Source organism: Pongo pygmaeus, chromosome 15 (assembly GCF_028885625.2).
Source record: "Pongo pygmaeus isolate AG05252 chromosome 15, NHGRI_mPonPyg2-v2.0_pri, whole genome shotgun sequence".
Taxonomy (NCBI): Eukaryota; Metazoa; Chordata; class Mammalia; order Primates; family Hominidae; genus Pongo; species Pongo pygmaeus.
In genome coordinates this window covers 50,513,115-50,533,461 of record NC_072388.2, presented here as the reverse complement: position 1 = coordinate 50,533,461, position 20,347 = coordinate 50,513,115, and the positions used below count along the sequence as shown (strand labels likewise).

Sequence of the window (20,347 nt, the reverse complement as noted above, 5' to 3'; positions counted from 1 at the left end):
GTAAGCAGATAAACATATTGTGGTATACCAATACAATAGAATACTACCCAAGAATAAAAAGAATAAATAGTTGATGCATACAGCATGGATGTATCTCAATGTAATTATACTGAGATGGAGATAGAAGGGAGAGATGATCATGGAGCATGAGGAAACTTTTGAATGAATATGTTCCTTATCTTGTTTGTGGTGATGGTTTCATGGGTGTATGCAGTCAAAATTCATCAAATCATACACTTTGAATATGTGTTATTTATTGTATATCAACTATACCTAAATAAAGCTGTTAAGAAATAATTTTTAAAGGAGCATAGGCATACTCATCAAATTACATACATCAAATATGTGCGGCTTTTTAAAATCTCAATTATACGTCCATATGGTTGTTTTCAACAAGTGTATACATCCTAAAAAGGTATTTGAATGACTACTGTGTGGAAAACACTGCCTTAATTTTGCATATATAATTTCAACTAATTTTATAGCAAGTCAAGTTATTCTCATTTTTCATACTAGGAGACTTAAGGCTGAGAAAGTTCAGTAATTTGCCAAGGTGGTCAGTCAGTATTACGCTAACTTCAGTTCGTTTTAACCCCACAGTCCCAGCTCTTTTCTCTACACTACACTGCCTCTCACTGCTCCTATTACAGACCCAACCCTTCCCAGAACTTCCCAAGTCAGGGAATTTTCCCATCCACAGAAGAGGTTTATGCTTTAGGATGGCATTCCACATTTGTTTTGTCCATCATTTTGTGCTGCCACAAATACCTCCCCAACCAATTTATCTGATCCAGTGGATTTATTCATTTTCAGTGGATCAGAGTGGTTAATCTAGATTAGATCAAGGCAAGTAATCCTGGTCCCTGGGTCAAAGAAATGAAAATAATTCACTTGAGATTCAAAGCAAGCTGCGAAACACCAAAAATTAGCCACTCAACCCACTAGCCAGGTATTACATTTCTTTGGGATAATAGTCATTTCCTGTGATGTCGGGACGCCCAAGAAGGTGGCTATCTAAAGGTGCTCTGATGTGTCCAGCTACTTTTTTGTAGCAAACTTGAACTGTAAGTTGAGGTTGCCATCCTGTCTCTGAATAGGGAAAGCATAGGGTGGTTTTCTCTCTCTGTGTAACTCCTCCAGATCATCTTTCACCACACAAACAACTGAACTCTGTCCAAATGCTACCATTGTATCTGCGTCCATTTGAACATGGGCTATAACCTTGACTAAGTAAAATTAATAAAAATGTGAAAGCTGGTTTAAACAAGTTTTATAAGTTATCTACACTTCTTGGAAATGCTGCCATTTCCTTCATGCAAGACTTCCGTGATGAAGGTTACCTGTGCTGTATATCTTCCATTTGCCTCTCCAAATCCATTCTCCATCCTATTCCACCTGGCTTATGCCCCAGGAAACTAAACTGCATGAACTCAGTAGCAGACTTCCTTGCTCTTTGCCTCCCAGTTGGTTTTAGCCAATGAGGAGCATGAGCAGGCGATCAGAATAAGTGGAAGAATCAGTTCAGGCTATTTGTTTCCTGGGGTCTCTGCCTCCAGGATCATTATAATCTGGCTATATCCCTTTCCTGGAGGCCACAGCTCCACTAAGGAGGTCCTCTCCGCACTGTCCTCATACCTCAGGCCAAAGGATAATATAGGAGCCCTGGAAAACTGCATTCTCCCTTGCAGTCTTCCTATACTCTGCCCTCATCCTTGGAAATATTCTTTTTACTAAGTGCTCTGGAAATTAACCAGTTTGAGGATGCCAATTGTTTCCAGTACAGCTGGCATTTTTTGAGGGCTGAGTATGCCCTATTCAGAATATGAACTTATTCAAAGTTCTCAGTTTATATGAAAACACTGACATTCATGGGATTAATAACAAGCCCAGGCAAAAATTAACAATGGCTAGATGAGGAGTAGAGTGGTCAGACAGCATCCATTCAGCCTCACACCAGTGCTCACTGGCAATTGTGTAAGGTGAAGGCATAGTCACATAACTTATGAGAACAGTGAATGTGGTAGATACATTTCACAGATTTTAAAATGTGAGGAATGCAAAACATTTTCAGGTTGATATGTCATGCTTCTTCATGCTTATAAATTATATTTCCATGGTGACATCAACCTTTTTTGCATATGGTATTCCACTTCGATTGGAGCTTTAAGCCATTTTTTGGTTGTAATTATCAAATATAAAGAAAGAGATGCTTGCTACAATAAAAACTGCCTAAATGGCAAATCTAAGCTTTCAGAGAGGTACCATCTGTTTTTCCTCATTGAGAGGTATTATCATATATAGTGAAAAATGCTATAAAAGTGAAGTGATGCTTTTTCTGTCATGAATAAGTTATAATCTCAAGTAGATTTTGATTACTTAGAGCTTATAGCAAAGACATAAGTCCATTAAGGAAAAGATGGATCTTGATCCTATCTGAGCCCAAAACAAATAACTTCCTATCTCCAGAATCACCTCAACTATATCATTCCCATGAAGTATATCTAAAACAGCTGCTTTAAGATTTATTTTCCTTGATGATTTTTCTTTAATGAAGCCAAAATATTGTTAATATTTAACATGAATCTGTAAAGGTCTTTTAAGTAAAAAGGCTAAAATGTTGAAATATTAATAATGATATTTTGGTTGGTAAGCTATTGATTATTGCCACAATTTCAGACAAACAGAGAGCCAAATCATGAGTGAACTCCCATTCACAATTGCTTCAAAGAGAATAAAATACCTAGGAATCCAACTTACAAGGGATGTGAAGGACCTCTTCAAGGAGAACTACAAACCACTGCTCAAGGAAATAAAAGAGGATACAAACAAATGGAAGAACATTCCATGCTCATGGGTAGGAAGAATCAATATTGTGAAAATGGCCATACTGCCCAAGGTAATTTATAGATTCAATGCCATCCCCATCAAGCTACCAATGACTTTCTTCACAGAATTGGAAAAAACTACTTTAAAGTTCATATGGAGCCAAAAAAGAGCCCGCATCGCTAAGTCAATCCTAAGCCAAAAGAACAAAGCTGGAGGCATCACACTACCTGACTTCAAACTATACTACAAGGCTACAGTAACCAAAACAGCATGGTACTGGTACCAAAACAGAGATATAGATCAATGGAACAGAACAGAGCCCTCAGAAATAACACCGCATATCTACAACTATCTGATCTTTGACAAACCTGAGAAAAACAAGCAATGGGGAAAGGATTCCCTATTTAATAAATGGTGCTGGGAAAACTGGCTAGCCACATGTAGGAAGCTGAAACTGGATCCCTTCCTTACACCTTATACAAAAATCAATTCAAGATGGATTAAAGACTTAAACGTTAGACCTAAAACCATAAAAACCCTAGAAGAAAACCTAGGCATTACCATTCAGGACATAGGCATGGGCAAGGACTTCATGTCTGAAACACCAAAAGCAATGGCAACAAAAGCCAAAGTTGACAAATGGGATCTAATTAAACTCAAGAGCTTCTGCACAGCAAAGGAAACTACCATCAGAGTGAACAGGCAACCTACAAAATGGGAGAAAATTTTCTCAACCTACTCATCTGACAAAGGGCTAATATCCAGAATCTACAATGAACTCAAACAAATTTACAAGAAAAAAACAAACAACCCCATCAAAAAGTGGGCGAAGGACATGAACAGACACTTCTCAAAAGAAGACATTTATGCAGCCAAAAAACACATGAAAAAATGCTCACCATCACTGGCCATCAGAGAAATGCAAATCAAAACCATAATGAGATACCATCTCACACCAGTTAGAATGGCCATCATTAAAAAGTCAGGAAACAACAGGTGCTGGAGAGGATGTGGAGAAATAGGAACACTTTTACACTGTTGGTGGGACTGTAAACTAGTTCAACCCTTGTGGAAGTCCGTGTGGCGATTCCTCAGGGATCTAGAACTAGAAATACCATTTAACCCAGCCATCCCATTACTGGGTATATACCCAAAGGACTATAAATCATGCTGCTATAAAGACACATGCACACATATGTTTATTACGGCATTATTCACAATAGCAAAGACTTGGAACCAACCCAAATGTCCAACAATGATAGACTGGATTAAGAAAATGTGGCACATATACACCGTGGAATACTATGCAGCCATAAAAAATGATGAGTTCATGTCCTTTGTAGGGACATGGATGAAATTGGAAATCATCATTCTCAGTAAACTATCACAAGAACAAAAAACCAAACACCACATATTCTCACTCATAGGTGGGAATTGAACAATGAGAGCACATGGACACAGGAAGGGGAACATCACACTTCGGGGACTGTTGTGGGGTGGGGGGAGAGGGGAGGGATAGCATTGGGAGATATACCTAATGCTAGATGATGAGTTAGTGGGTGCAGCGCACCAGCATAGCACATGTATACGTATGTAACTAACCTGCACAATGCGCACATGTACCATAAAACCTAAAGTATAATAATAATAAAAATAAAAAATAAAAAAAAAATGACATTTTGTTTATTTTTTGTTTGGGGTGTGTGTGTGTGTGTGTGTGTGTGTGTGTGTGTGTGTGTGTTATAGAATACGGCAGGGGATAGAAAAGAGAAACCCATTGAATAAATCTAGGCCAGCAAGGTAAAAGCTCTATCCTTGTATTCATTATATTCATTATAGAACTTAAAAGAGTATTTGAAAGAAGGTCTCAAAAGAAAATCTGGAGGACCCTGGCAGCTTTCATTTAATTCTGTATAACATCAGATGGCTCTTAGAAAGCACTCACTTATTTTCCAAGTAAGTGGTAATTTCACTCTTTCAACTTTTCCTAACTCAGTGTGACATATCAGTGAATAATACCATCTTACATTTGTGTCATATTTTACAATTTATATAGTATATTCCTATTCATTATCTCAATTGATATCTACATAGTTCAGATATAGTCAGGGTGAATATTATAACCTCCATTTTACAGATGGGGAAACTAAGTCCTGGAGGTATAAGTCAAAACTCTTTTAGTCACAACTTGAATTAACTTGGGCAAAACATGGGAATGTATTGGCTCACATGGACTGGATTCATGGACTCCAATTATGACTGGGCTCTCCTTCTTTCCCTTCTCTCTCTCTCTCTGACTCTCTCTGCCTCCGCTCTGTGCATTGGACCTGATTCTGTCCACAGACTGAAACACAGCTTTCCATGATTCTTACTGCCTTGGGACCAAAAAGGATGAGACCTCTCCTCTCAACTCGAGTTGGAAAATTCCAGAAGAAGAACCTACTGGCCCCTGCTGATGGCAGGCCCACCCTCTGAACCAACTACCGTGGTCTGGTGATGAAATACTGAGGCTTCCTCAGCATGGGTCAAGTCTCCTCCCCTGTGGTCAGTATTACCTAAACAACCTGAGAAAATCGGAACAGAATAGCCACTGAGGAGACTAAGAGGAGAGAGGCAGCCACCTTAACTTGTTTCTACTGCCTTAAATAACTTGTCCAAGGGGCAGAATCAAAACAACTGCCCAGATCTTCAGTCTGCACCCGTCTCCTTCACTTCATAGCCTTTACTGCAGGAGCCACAGAGGTGTAACTGTGCCTCTCTCTTCCTCACAGTTACCATGTGGGCTGGCTCAAAACTAGTTGGAAAAGACTCGATTCTGTCTCGATTCTGTCACTTTTCAGCTGTGTGACCCTAAGCACATTACTTAACCTCTGGGAACCACAGCTTCCTCCTTTGTAAAATAAACAGTTCCTGCATTGCAGGGTCATCTAAAGGATAAAGGGAGATAATATATCCCAGATGACTTTGAAAATCATAAAAGAACTACATTAAGGTTTATTACTTAAGTTCCGCATATAAATGTTAACAGAGGCTAAAACTACACATTAACATCCTTCAGCTGTAGTTCTCACTACCACCAGCCCTCTCTGTTAGCATCATTTTGGTTCTGACATTTTTTTCTTTCAGTTTTAAAAGGCACATTTTAAAAAGAAGCATAATAGTGTCTCAAAATGTAAAACTTAGCTCAGAAGAAAAGCTTATGAACAGATGGTTCAATGGCACTTATACTCACCTTTTTGATACAGATTAACCAGGAGATGAAAAATCTCTGGAAGAGACACAAGAAACTCTCCACAGTGGTTACCTCTAGGGACTGAGGCTGAAAGTTGGTGGGAAAGAAATGCTTTTATTTTTCATTTATGCCTGTCCCTACTACTTGAATTTTTAAAATGTTTCACATATATTGTTTTTTTCCTGCATGAATTTCTTTCATAATTAAAAAACCTAACTAAAATCATAATTATCACAAAAAAGGATCATATACCAGTTATAGTACACAGTATATAGTGTATGCTAGTTATAGTATACAGTATATAGCAGTTATAGTATATAACTGATATAGTGTCTGGTACATAAAAAGCTTTCAATAAGTTCGTGCTTATTGATCAAACTAGATATCCCTAGTTACCACCTAATCAGCTAAAATAAAATCTAGTTTTCATCTCTATGAATGTATATTTTTCCATGAATCATATTGTAAGAAATGCTCATTACCATCTGCCAAGGATATGATTTTAAACTCATAAATTCACACACCAAACATGAAACCTCCTTTTTAAATTCTGAATTATAAACACAGTACATGTGGCTACCTCTCAACGCTGTTACTGCTCTTCTTATAAGCTGACTTCCTTATTAACATTGGAGGATGCTGGGCTTCTAGGAAGCATACCATTTTACAGCTGCGAGTTTGCATGATATTTTCTAAGAAATTAAAGGTTACATGGCAGCATATGCCAAAGTTAACAGAGAGATTTAAATAGTATTTTTTTTAAATGATGTAAATGGCTAGGAAGTTTGAATGCTATGCACTGGTTAAGTGCTATACTGGTTGCCTAGTTACATCTCTGCAGAAAGGTTAAAATGGTTGTCTCTAAATCCAGAAGAAATTTAAAGTCCTAAAGTTTCGTAATTAAGCCAAGGATTACCTGCGAACCCCTAATGCAGTCATGCCTTGAAACAAATCCCTGTCAGGTAATGGTGCTTGGGGATGTCTTAAGGAGATTGTTAATAAAAAGTATTTATATATATGAAATTTGTTACCTTGCTCTCATTTCATTAAAGTTATTACATCTGGACTGTCCTTTTTTTTCTTTTTTTTGAGATGGAGTCTCGCTCTGTCACCCAGGCTGGAGTGCAGTGGCACGATCTCGGCTCACTGCAAGCTCCGCCTCCTGGGTTCACGCTATTCTCCTGCCTCAGTCTCCCAAGTAGCTGGGACTACAGGCACGGGCCACCATGTCCAGCTAATTTTTTTGTATTTTTAGTAAAGACTGGGTTTCACCGTGTTAGCCAGGATGGTCCCGATCTCCTGACCTCGTGATCTGTCTGCCTCGGCCTCCCAAATGGACTCTCCATTTTATCACTACCAATTGCAGTCTGCTACTATAGGCTATTAAAAAACTTTCCAACCTAGCTGATGCAAATTCTGTCCCCCGATAGGTGGAAGAAAGTCCAGTATTTTAAATTTTTAAACTTAAAAACAAATTTTTACTGTGACCAGCTCTGCAAAGTATAGGCCAGTCTACAACATAGTAACAAAAACTACACATCTTAAGAATAAACAACTAGTATCTTAACGCTCAGAGATGTTCCTCTTTTACCCTTCAAGGGTTTCCTAATTAATTCTACCTCGCAGACACTATTACATCCAAATATCTGTTCCCAGTAATGGAACAGAATAGAACAATTTTAGAACAATTTTGGTGTAGAAATTTAACATGAGTGTATTAAAACGGATTCACACTTATTCCAGAATTTGAAGGTAGGAGGAAACAGTCCTTTTTTTTTTTCCTCTTGAAGTTCAGTCGGCATTTTGTTTTGAATTGAGGTAAAATTCACATATAAAATTAACCATTAGCCACTGTAAAGTGTACAATTCAATGGTATTTTAGTACATTCAGTGTTGTGCAGCTATCACTGCTAACTAGTTCCAAGATAGTCCATCACCCTGGAAGGAAACCCTGTACCCAGATAAGTAGTTATTTTGATCCTGATTTACATTTACTCTCTAATTTCTCTTTGAAAAAGAATAAAAGAACCTAAGTTTAAATTACTGCAATAAGAACTTGATGTGTTTTCATTTCTTCTGAAACTTGTTGATTCACAAAAATTGGTAAAGATTTGAAGCTGAAATGAGGCTAGTCTTAGCAAAATGAAACCAGGATTGAAAGTCCTGGAAGGAAGAAACCCAAAAAGAGATTGAGGAAAAAATCAAAATAATTCACAATTCTGTCCAGGCCCCATCCTTGTCAGAAAGCCAGATTCTACTTCAATGACTGATAGTGCTGAATCTTTCTTGGAAAGGAAAAAAAAAAGAATTAAAATAGAATGCTTTGGATCTACCAAGTAGGAAATTTTGGAAGACAGGAAACAATTAAATACATTAAAAAAAAAAAAAAAAGTCTTCCAGCTCCTAAAAGTCAAATGCCTATTCTAGGGAAGCTAATTTATTGTTCTTTCAAGTACAATTACAGCTCTCTTTGCTTAGTCCTAATGATTTAGAGAATAAAATTCTCCAAATAAAAGCCACAGAAATGTAAGGGATGAGGCCCCAGGACCTTCAGCTTCCCTGGTTTCTCAGTGTGGCTTTGCTATGGATGATGCGGGCAGAGTACTGCAGAAGCAGTGGGGAAAGGCCCAGCAAGCGTCTTTACCCAGATGTAGCAACTTTACATGGGGCTAAGTGGCTCATGCTCCACCGCTGGGAGTCAGGAAGCGCCATGTTCTTAGAACCAAATAAGACTCCAAGACATGATCGACTCCAAGACATGATCCACTCCAGTCCCCTCCCACTGGGTATTCAAGATAGTCTTCCTAATATTTACCTCTTCTTCAACAGTCTATGCTATCTCTTAGGGGGGAAAAGTTCAATTTTGCTCTATGAAAGGCAAGATTAAAGCTGAGAGAGCTCTGTGCTGCATTGGGAAACTTGGGTTTTATAACTTCCATGCAGGCTGACATGCTGAAAAAGATTCAGCGAGGTCCTGTGGTCACCTCAGTAACAAAGTTATTAAAGCTTCCATCATCAGAGGCAAAGTGCAGGAGCCTGCTGGTAACACAGGAGAACTGAAAGGGCAGCTAGGGCTTGTGACTATAAACGTGGCTGCTGCTTCTCAGTTCTGAAGCTTAGGGTTGGTTTTTTTTTTTTTTTTTTTTGTCTTTTTAAGCTGGTCTGAACAAACATGCATATACGGCTACAGATTTTCCAAAAGAGTTGGATTAACCCCCATTTTCAACCCAAATATTATGGGATATGGTCATTATTTGGCTCACTCAAAATTTATATTTTAACAATGCATCAATGTGACAGCTACTTTCTATTAGAGTCATTTTGTTAGACATCTGGAGTGACCAAATGTCCTGATTTGCCCCGGATTCTCTCAGTTCTAGCACCAATAGTCCTGTGTCCCAGGAAAGCCCTGTCTTGGCAAATAAGGGCAGTTTGTTGCCCTGCTGCTAGCTCTAGGTTTGGACTTCAGGTCTGTATTGCTGAAGTGTCTAAAAGTGGATTTTAAGAGGACTTGATACAAAAAAAAAAAAAAAGCTGAAAATTTTTAAATCTTCACCATAAATTTCCAGCCATATTCTACTCAAAAGATGATTTTTAAAAAATAACCCAGTGATCTATTTCATACATCAGGCAAGAAATGGTTTCTTACTTTGTGGGGATAACTTAATGTATGGAGGAAATTATACCATACCTAGAAATTGGCTATAATAAATACCACTCTAGTGAGGTTCTGTATTATTATTTATTTTTTCCTCCAATTTCCACATTTTAAAGCCTAATAAATAATACATAAAATAACAGCCAGACATAACAGCATAAAATAAAAACCTCACATTTATTTGGTTCTATTCAAGACCTTGTAACCTATACACTGTAGGCAGACCCTGCAGAGTTGGAGAAATGACGAAAGCAGCATACTTTCTAGGGGCCACGCCTATAGTACCCAAAAGTCTGGCCAAGAAAGGAGCCATTGGACTTCAACCTGTCCCCTTGATCCAATGCCAGACACTTCAAGAAAACCAAAAGGCTTCGGTACCTGGACCTACAAAATGAGAACTGTAGAGTCAAGATGAGAATTGGCTTCATCAATGTTGGAAACCTTAACGTTTTAATCCTATATTATTAGACATTAGATGGTCTGCTACCCGAAGCATTTCTACATTTCTGAAGAATTAGTCTCTTTGACTTTGTAGTAGGCAGAATAATAGGCCCCAAGTATGTTCAGTCCTAATCCCAGGAACCTGTAAATACATAACCTTACAGATAAAGAGACTTCAAAGATGTGATTAAATGGAGGCCCTGGTGATAAGGAGATTAGCCTGGCTTATCCAGGTATGTTCAATCTTATCACACAGATATTTAAAAAATCAGAGAACCTTTCCTGGCTAAAAATTAAGAAGATGTGACTATGGTAGAAAGACTCATGGAGAGGCAATGCTACCGGCTTTGAAGATGGAGGAAGCTCTAGAAGCTGTAAAAGGCAAGGAAATAAATCCAACCCAGAAAGCCTTCAGAAAGGAACACAGTCTTGTTGATACTTTGCTTTTAGCCCAGTGAAATCCCTATAGAACCTAACCTATAGAACGGTAAGATAATACATTTGTGTTGTTCTAAGCCACTAGGTTTGTAATAATTCGTTACAGCAGCCATAGAAAACTAATACACCTTTTATCACAATTGCTGTTCAATAATGCCTTGGTAGTATTTTGTTTCTAACCTCAATATTTGACCATTACCTCATGTTTAATTTGCTTCCATGTATATACTTTGAAAACTAAATTTAGCACTAGACCAAATATACTCAAAATCCCCCTGACGGTACAGAACAATACTTCTTTTACTTGTCTACTTTGTTTAGCTTCTTGCGTTTGTTAGCACAGAGACTACTTAAATAAGCAACTACTGAGCATAACTGAAACCACTGATTTTGTATGAAGGAAAAATGCTTTTAGGTGAGTAGAATATGCCAAATAACCTCCTTAAAGTTGTGTGCAAAGACACAGTAGTTCACAATGTTCACAACGTCTCCCTAGAGTGCTCTGGATGTCACAATGACTGGAAGATGCCACAGCCTTCTGTGAACCAAGGACAGGGATACCAAAGATGATAATGAAGAATTGTCCCATTGGACGTGCCAGCAAACCCCATTGACAAACTCCGCTTGGATTGATTTGAAAAATTTAAGCATACTATTATTAGCATGACAGAAATCAACTCAAAGAACATCAGATACTTATAAAAGAGTCATTATTAGTAACATTTGATAGAATATGGGATGTCTCAGCCCTCACCTGAAAGACATTAGGTACTTAAATTCAAAAGAACTTGACTATAGGGCAGCAAAAGCTATACATGGTCTTAAAAGCATACATGCACAAAGAGCTTCTTCCAATCAGCTCTAGACCAGGGATTCTCAACCCTGGCTGCATGTTAAAGTCAACTGTGAAGCTTTCAATATCACCTATAGATGTTCAGGCCCCACCCATGGAGATTCTGATTCAGCTGGTCTGGGTAGGGCCTGGAATCAGGGTTTCTAGATGCTCCCCTGGAGGCCCTGACATGCGGCCAGGACTGAGAACCACTGCTCTGTCCGTAGGGAGTAGCCTACTGTACATACTCACATGAATATGGCCGCTCCACAGATTTGAATCAGTCCTTCCCTTCCTGTTTTGTAGTACAGTTGTCACCAACCATTCATTCTTCCAAAAAAGAAATCTGGGAGTTATTCTAGATGTCTTCCTCTCCTTTACTTCTCACCTTTAATCAGCAATTCCCTCAGTTCTCCCAAATCTAGCCCAACATTTCCAGACCCAAGACTTCCACTGGTCTCCCTTCCATTAGTCTCTCCCCACTTCTCTGCTGCCTAAGGAATTGTCCTTTTAAAAAAATTCTGATTGTGTGCCCTTTTCTGCCTCCCCACTCTGCAGAGAAAATTCAAACTCTGGAGCCTGCCCCTTAGGGGTCCCTCCAAGTCTTCACCAGCCTTCTTCTCTAGCCTCATCTCCTCAGTCAGCTACTTTCTGGCCACACCCTGGCCACCCTAAATTTCTAAAGCTTGCTGGAATAAGCCATGCCCTCTGTGGCCTCAGTGTATACTTACACTTGACTTCTTATTCTTGGAATGCCCTTCCCTACTTCTCTGAAGGCACCTCATGGATAGCTCAAAGACCCCTTTCCCATTAAGCTTCTTCCCAAACTCCCCAACTTGGTTCTCTCCTCCAGCAGCATCCACCACACCCTGCTCCCACTTCACTAAGCTGGACACAAGCACCTCCTTCTTTACACAGTTTTCTCCTCTGTGAGACTGAACAACTCTGGGCCAAGGCCTGTGTATTTTTCATGTTCATATTCCCAGTATCTGGCATGCATTCTTTTGTTCATTCATTCAACAGTTTTATTAAATATATAACAAGTGCCAGACACCTTGCTAGATGCTGGAGGCAAATGATTAGTAAATTATATACTATTCCGGCTCTCGCAGAGCTTATATTCTTGAAAGGGAGGCAGATGGCTGGATGAGTGTTTGTGGTAAAACAGGAAGGTCTATCAGAGGATTGGGAGCTTTGTTTTGTTTTATGCTTGCATGTTTCCAGTATATTCAAAAGTGAAGAAATGTCAAAAACAGGTTTCAAAAATCATGGCATATTCTGAATGTTTACATTTGACGGAGTTGTATGATGAATGCCATTGTTTCATGGTCAGTACATCTCTGACAGATCACCTCATTTGGAGATATCCAAAGTCCAAATTTGCCGACCTTATAAACATGAGTTGAGGAAAATTGATCCTCTTATCCTAAGGAAGGACTGATACCTAGTAAACATGAAATAAATACCTGCTGAATGCATAAATGGATGGATGACTAGCTCCAGTAAAGCAAGTCAGGTTATGAGTAGGTTTTATTTTTTTTAGCATTTGCTGTATCCCCTAAACAGTTATGTAAATAAACAATTAAAAGCCCAACAATTCAGCAAGCACCCATAATCCAATGGGGAAAGAAGAGAAGTAGGTAGAGGTAGAAATGAAACAATCCCAACCATGAGTTGACAACTGTTGAAATTGGGTGATGGGGATGTAGGAGTTCATTATATTATTCTCTCTACTTTGGTATATACTTGGCATTTTTCATAATGAAGTTACATTTTAAAATGGGGTGGGGGGAATCTAAGTCATTGACTAGAGGAAACTGTGTATCTTGGAGTGGGCAAACACATTATCACCTGTCTAGGATTATGGTTACCTTTCAAGTCTACAACAAGATTCAAATGCTATAGCTAGTTCCAAAAGCTAAGTAAGCTTCTTCAAGATGAAACCCCAACAGCATTAGATTGACCTGTTGTTGTTGTTGTTGCTGCTGCTGCTGCAAAAGCCCTTACAATGTTTACAACAATCTGTTAAGAACAGGGTTTACCTTTCTCTGACCTAATCTGCCTCATCTGAGGTTTTATCTTGCACAGGGTATGCCCTCAATGTCTGCCACCTATTAATCATGTTTGTGCCATGAGGATACATTCTGTTAAGACAGCAGCCTCAAAGGCTCTCCAACTCAGGTTTTTAGAAGAAAATGAAAAAATTCTGGATGAAGATCAATTTTAATTATCATTAAAGAGAGCCATTTTTTCTTTAAATCCTGAAGTCATGTCAATATTGATAAGGACTCTATGACTGTTTCTTTCAATAAAACATCACATGCTTTCATCTACAGACCACTTAACATTTTTTTCCTCTTTAAGTTCTGGTTAAATTCAAGATTCCAGAAGAAAATATTTGGAATTCTTACCTCTTCGGTTCCTAAAGCCTGAGGCTCACTGGCAGATCTGGCTGTTGAGAAAGCAGAGAGAAAAACGAATTTTTTAAAAGGAAAAATAACATGATACACAAGAGCTGAATGAGTAGAATGAATGAAGTTTCTGAAACGGGGGTGGGTGGTAATGGCAATATAGTTATAAGGGCAGGAGGTCTCACAAGTTTACATTTCAGAGCCTAGAAATGAACCTTTTATTAACTCTTTTGCTCTTAAGAAATAGATTTGTGAAATTGGAATCCCTTTCTTTGTGAAATCTCCTAGCATGCAAGAAAACATGAAAACACAAAGGCCACTTAGGAACCTAGAGGAAGCAGAGCCCTTGATGGGAGAGGCTGTATACCAATGGAATGAATAAGAACAATCTTTCCTCCTGACCTAACCTAATTTGCTCCGAGCAGGACCAAAGCAGCAGAGACCAACACACTCTTGCTCCAGGTATTAGGGACAGAGTTTGAGTGCATACAGTTTGTATGCATCTGGCCCCTTAGGAGGGTGGAGAGGACACGTTGGTGGTTATGAGTATCTTTGGCAATCACAGCTTCTATAGGCTGTTTAGAAGTAGAAGACACCTATGCCCTTAACCACTAATGACCTCTGTGGCTATCAGGCAGAGTGGCCTACGTTTGTCCAGTGCCGAGTGTGGTTCCTATGGAAGAAAGTTCCTGTGTAGATGAGCTTCTTTATTCCTGAAAAGCTTTAGAGCGCTCGCTCAAAGGGAATTGCTAAAGCCTCAAGGAACACTTTCCCATTCCTATTTTGCTATGTCTGAGAACAAAGAGATATCTCACATCTAGAATATTATGAATGAGGGTGGAATTCAAATTCACAAGGGGTTCTAGGACCAAATGAATATCAGTGTCTCCAGAGGCCTCACATTACTTGAGACTGGCATGTGTGCTACAATCTCAACCCAACCCGTTATATTCCCAGACTACCATAGGGGCCATATGTTTTTAAATGGGCTAAAGTTATTAGAAAACCATTATCTCATGATTAATGACAGCAAAAAGAAAAAAAAGCCAAGGGCTAAAAACAACTTATTTTCAGAGAATGAACCCTAGGGTAACAAAGACTAGGTGGGACGTGCAAAATAAACCTGTTCAAGGGTGTTGTGGGCCTGGCACTCATTTGTTATTGGTGGTAGTGGAAGCTGGCACAACTTCTCTGGAAAGCCATCTGGGCCTGTTTATCAAGAGACCCAAATATGTTCTCAGTCATTGTTTTAGTGATGCCACTCCATGACTTTAACCAAAACAAACCCAAAATGTGGACAAAGAAGAATTATCAAGGTGTTAGAAATAGCCTAAATATCAATAATTCAACCTATTAAGTAAAACAGAAACTCCACATGATAAAATTTTAAAACAATGAACACAAGAAATTTAAATGGGCCAGGTGCAGTGGCTCACGCCTGTAATCCCAACACTTTGGGAAGCCAAGGAGGGAGGAACACTTGTGTCCAGGAGTTTGACACCAGCCTGGACAACATAGCAAGACACAGTCTCTACAAAAAAAAGTCAAAAGTTAGCCAGGCATGGTGATGCACACCTGTGGTCCCAGCTACTTGGAAGGCTGAGGTGGGAGGATAGCTTGAGCCCAGGAGAGTGAGGCTGTAATGAGCCATAATCAAGCTACTATACCCTAGCCTGGGTGACAGAGTAAGACTCTGTCTCAAAAAAAAAAAAAAAAAAAAAGACAAAAGTGTTTAAATGATGAAAAAAATGCATTTTATATTCTCTTTTTACTTTACTTTAAAATTAATAAATACTGTTACTTTAAAAAGTAACTTAAAATAAGGTTACTTTATTATAAAGTAAAAAGAATATAAAATGCATTTTTTGTCATTTAAATTTTAAAGTAAAAAATATAAAATATTATATATAGTGTGAACTCAACAATTTTCTAATATACATATTCACACATATTTATATTTTTTCTAATATATATTTTCTATGTCAATATATTTTTCTAATATATATGCACTAACATATATATTATATACATACATAATATATGTTATATTATATAACACATTTTCTAGTATAATTATACATAATATCTTTCTGATACATAAAGACTGGAAGAAAACATCAAAATCTAAACAATATATTTCCTCTGTTCAATAGAATAACAAAAGTGGCAGAAATTGCTAGATATACCCCAACATCTGCTCTCGTCTTCTTCCATGGTTTTAATAGAATTCTAAGCTAAGCACCTACATACCAATAATAGCTACTTTCCCCAACCTCCCTTGCTGCTAGGTATGCAGTCATGTGACAAAATTCAATGGTACAGCATCAAAAGCGGTATGTGTAACTTCTGGGTCAGGGCCTCCCCTTCCAACTTCTTCCATCCTGCCGGTTATAGCAGAGCCTTTGTGGCAAGCCACCTTAGACAATGAAAGCAAGAGTAACCTCATAGGAATGATAGAACAACAGGATAGAAAGAGCCTGGGTCCCTGCATGATCTTGTGGAGCACAGCTACCTTATCAGTCCTGGGCCATCCACGTCTGGATTGTTACATTAAAAAGAAGTAACTTCTAACTTATGTTAGCCACTGTGAAATCAGGCCTCTGTTACATGTAGTTCAACTAACAATTTAATTAATAGATGGAGCCATTTTTATTTTTTCTTTCCAATTTTCAATAATTTCCATATTTTTCAATAATCAGTATGAATTACTTTGATGATCAGAAAATAACTAAGTTAAGTTTTGTTTACTAATGTTAAGAAAATTAAATATAGAAGAAAGTTTGGGCAACATGTACCTTCTTTCCATATATGAGAGGAAAAACTAAATCTATAGTTTAAAATGTTCTGCTTTAAAATCTGATTGAGGCATACTCTAAGCAGTAAAACTTTAGTCAATGCATTATAATTATTCATTTCAGAGGATACCCAGACTTTTTTTTTTTTTTTTTTTTTTTTTTTGAGACAGGGTCTTGCTCTGTCACCCAGGCTGGAATGCAGTGGTGTGAACGTGGCTCACTGCAGCCTCAACTTCCTGGGCTCAAGCAATCCTCCTGCATCAGCCTTCCAAGTAGTAGCTGGGACCACAGGTGTGCACCACAACACCCAGCTAATTTTTTTTATTTTCTGTAGAGACAGGGTGTCTCTAAGTTGCCCAAGCTGGTCTCAAACTCAGGGGTCAAGCAATCTCCTGCCTCAACCTCCCAAAGTGCTGAGATTACAGGCGTGAGCCAAATACACTCGGCCAGACTTTCTTCTTTTCTTTTCTTTTTTTGAGACGGAGTCACGCTCTGTCACCCAGGCTGGAGTGCTGTGGCGCAATCTTGGCTAACTGCAACCTCCTCCACACGAGTTCACGCCATTCTCCTGCCTCAGCCTCCCAAGTAGCTGGGACTACAGGTGCCCACCACCACGCCCGGCTAATTTTTTGTATTTTTAGTAGAGATGGGGTTTCACCGTGTTAGCCAGGATGGTCTCGATCTCCTGATCTCGTGATCTGCCCCACCTCGGCCTCCCAAAGTGCTGGGATTACAGGTGTGAGCCACTGTGCCTGGCCCCAGACTTCTTAAAGTGAATTTAGAAACAGTCTTAAAAACAGATTTGTGTGTACACTCATACCTTTAATTTAAGGGTGCTATTGGTTCTTCACATGGAATCATACTGGATTTCTCCGACAGTAATTCCACTGGCCCAAGAATTTTGTTGACTGTCCATCAACCGAGTGTACACTTTGATTTTATTTTCCCTTGGAGTAGTAATAGATTTGGCAGAGCTCACATAACCTCCCTGGTCTCCTTTGTGTCCCACAGGCCTGCATTATAAGATGACTGTCCAAGATAAAGGAGTCGTACCTAGACTATAAAAGAGAGAAAAGATATCTTGCCTGCTTGGGAATCAGATCTGAAACAATGGCCTCATTAAAACTAGCCTCTAACCATATTAGAATAATATGCTGAGATCATTTAAACCTGCAATAATGTTTATCAGCAGCATATGGTGCCTTTTGGAGGATCATTAACACCCTGTGCGTAGGCACACAAGACACTCCACAAGGTTGACCTTAGAGACTTACATGAAGTCGTATATCAGAGAAAGAAACTATTTTTCCCCTTTTTCCCAAAAGAATGCAAATGATCCTTTTCTCCCTTGTGAACCACAATATCCAACACTAATATGGCTAACCTATATTCAATAACAAAGGCAGGATGCCAGGGTTTCTTCACTTCCCTCTCAGAATGACTGTGCCAGTGCATTCTCGAGAAACCCCTTCACTCTCTCCTGCAGTAAGCAAATTGAAGCTAATAGTCAAAGCTCTGAATTCTCAGTTTCTCTCCCCCTCTTGCCTTTGCAGGAACATAAGCAAGCCAACTCAACAGGCCTAATTACCATGGTAACAACATGCACCGTGATTATGAGTGTGTTTGTTTTTTAAAATGACTCACAGATTGTTCCCCCAGAAGCCCCAGACACACAGGTTTCTGGCTGGTTTATAAAATCCATCTGAAGTTTTCTTGCAAATATCTTGTGCCTATTATCATAACTGGTGTGATGAAGAGAGATTCATCAAATCAAATATGCCTTTCTCCTTAAGGATGAAAAAAACCCATTTTGTTCCTTAAACACTCCAAGATTAATCAATTTAAACCTCAGGTTTATAATGAAATTAATTTGAGTTTGTACACTGGAGATAATTAATCTGTTCCTAATTTAAATAATTAAGGTATTTCATAATGTGATTTTAGAGACCCAAATGAAATAATCAGGTGAAATAAACTGTAGTGAAAAATATAAAATAAAACAGCCTAAATCTGTGGGTCCATGACCACATGTAAAGTGTTATAAAAGAGTAGATGTCAGTCTTAATACCAAGATGTTTTAAAACAAATCTACAGAACAACAGCATCTATTTTTAAAATGCAAACATGAAAGAATCCAGACATTTGGAGAACTGTGCACTACTTCCACTCATCTATTCAATAAATATCATTTTAGACCTTCTATGTACTAAGCACCATTGTTTATGACTGGAACATCACAACAGGGCTTAGCAAAGACTATTTTCTCACAGGAGGCAAAGGCCATGGGCATGGCTCAGTGCGTTATCTTCTCTTAGGAAGCTCCTTTGCTTCACAAGGCACCATTCTGGGTAAGGCTATCAGTGAGAGGGAACATTACCTAATGATTATACCAGGCCTGGAGTTCAGAGTCCTAACATCGGCATCACAGTGGACTCCCTCAAAAAAAAAAAAAACATAAAACATATATATGCTAGTAATTTTGATATATTGATTTCTTCTGTGTGAAGTGGAAATAAACCCTATTTTAAAAGAAATGTAAGTGGAATTTATATAAATCTATTTCACTTAAATCCCTCAATGCTAACATATAACACATTTTACACACACACACACACACAAAATAGTCATTTAAAATTACTGTATCCAAATAGCTACTGTACTGTAACCAATAATATATTTTTTTCTCTAGTTTGAAGGGAAAACCAGAGTGTTTCAATCCGTATAGGCTAGGTTATATTGTGGCAACAACTCAAAAACTCTCTGGCTTATTTGAGCAAAGCTTATCTCTCACTTTCTCTCCATGTCCACTGCGGTTTAGCAGAGATGATCTTTGTGTTGTCTTGACAGTATGACCCAGGCTTAAGAGTGCAGGGACCACTTCTATCCTTCAACCACTGCACTCACCTGCTGGTTCTTATGGCTTCTTCCAGGAAGTGATGCACCTCACTTCTGTTCACTTCACCGGCCAAGGCAAGGCATGTGGCCACACCTAACCAAAGCAGACTGGGAAGTGGAAGCCTATCCTGAGTTGGAAAGGAAAACTGGAGATATTGATGGCTAAGCACATGGATTCCTGAACAAACAGCACAAGCCCAGACTAATACTTCATGAAGTCAGAACGACATCTGATGATAATAGGCTTCCTTAGGGGATGCCTTATTCCAAGGTCTGAGCACCTATGATTAATGTTGGGCCATAACAATCACTTCTGCAGAATTTGGTGCAAATCCCTTGGATAGAATAAAAGATACTCTGCTGCAGATTTGTGGTAACAATAAGTTATACTAATGATATATTCATTTTGAATAATTATACTACAATTCAGGCACCTTGCTAAATAAACATTTCACATTTATTATGTAATTTTCTCCTGTCAGTTTTGTGAAGTAGATATTATCTTATTTCCCATTTTATAGATGAAGAAACTGAGGCATAGAAAGCTTAAGCAATTTGCCCAAGTAATTCTGACTCTAAAACAATGTCCTTTAACTACTACACTCTCCTACATGTTATCTTTGAATGTTACTTTTCCACACTTCAGTATTTTATGATTATTTTAAGATGAATAAGAAAAGACTAGTTGGACCATTTTTTTTTTTTTTTTTTGCCTAGGAATTTTCACCTCTACTTAAATTTTTCTTATTTTAATTTTAAAAGTCATCAAACTATTCAATATCAACTTTTTTCCAAAGAAAAAATAAAAATGTCAGTGAA

The 20,347-nt window shown here is 38.4% G+C and overlaps 1 protein-coding gene across 12 annotated transcripts in view; it reads right to left on the bottom strand.

Moving 5' to 3' along the window:
- The window catches only part of GNG2 (G protein subunit gamma 2), a 125,395-nt gene that overhangs the window by 80,826 nt on the left and 24,222 nt on the right, over positions 1–20,347 (bottom strand). For 3 of the 12 annotated variants that reach the window (XM_054447686.2, XM_054447692.2, XM_054447688.2), the window contains exons 2-3: positions 13,839–13,879; positions 11,680–11,757 (exon numbers count right to left, since the gene is read on the bottom strand). The gene's annotated coding sequence lies outside the window, so the exon portion shown is untranslated. Of the gene's footprint in view, positions 1–6,058; positions 6,141–11,679; positions 11,774–13,838; positions 13,880–17,453; positions 17,692–19,010; positions 19,070–20,347 lie in introns of those variants that run through there. The other 9 variants (XM_054447687.2, XM_054447689.1, XM_054447685.1 and 6 more) reach the window with 6 other exon arrangements.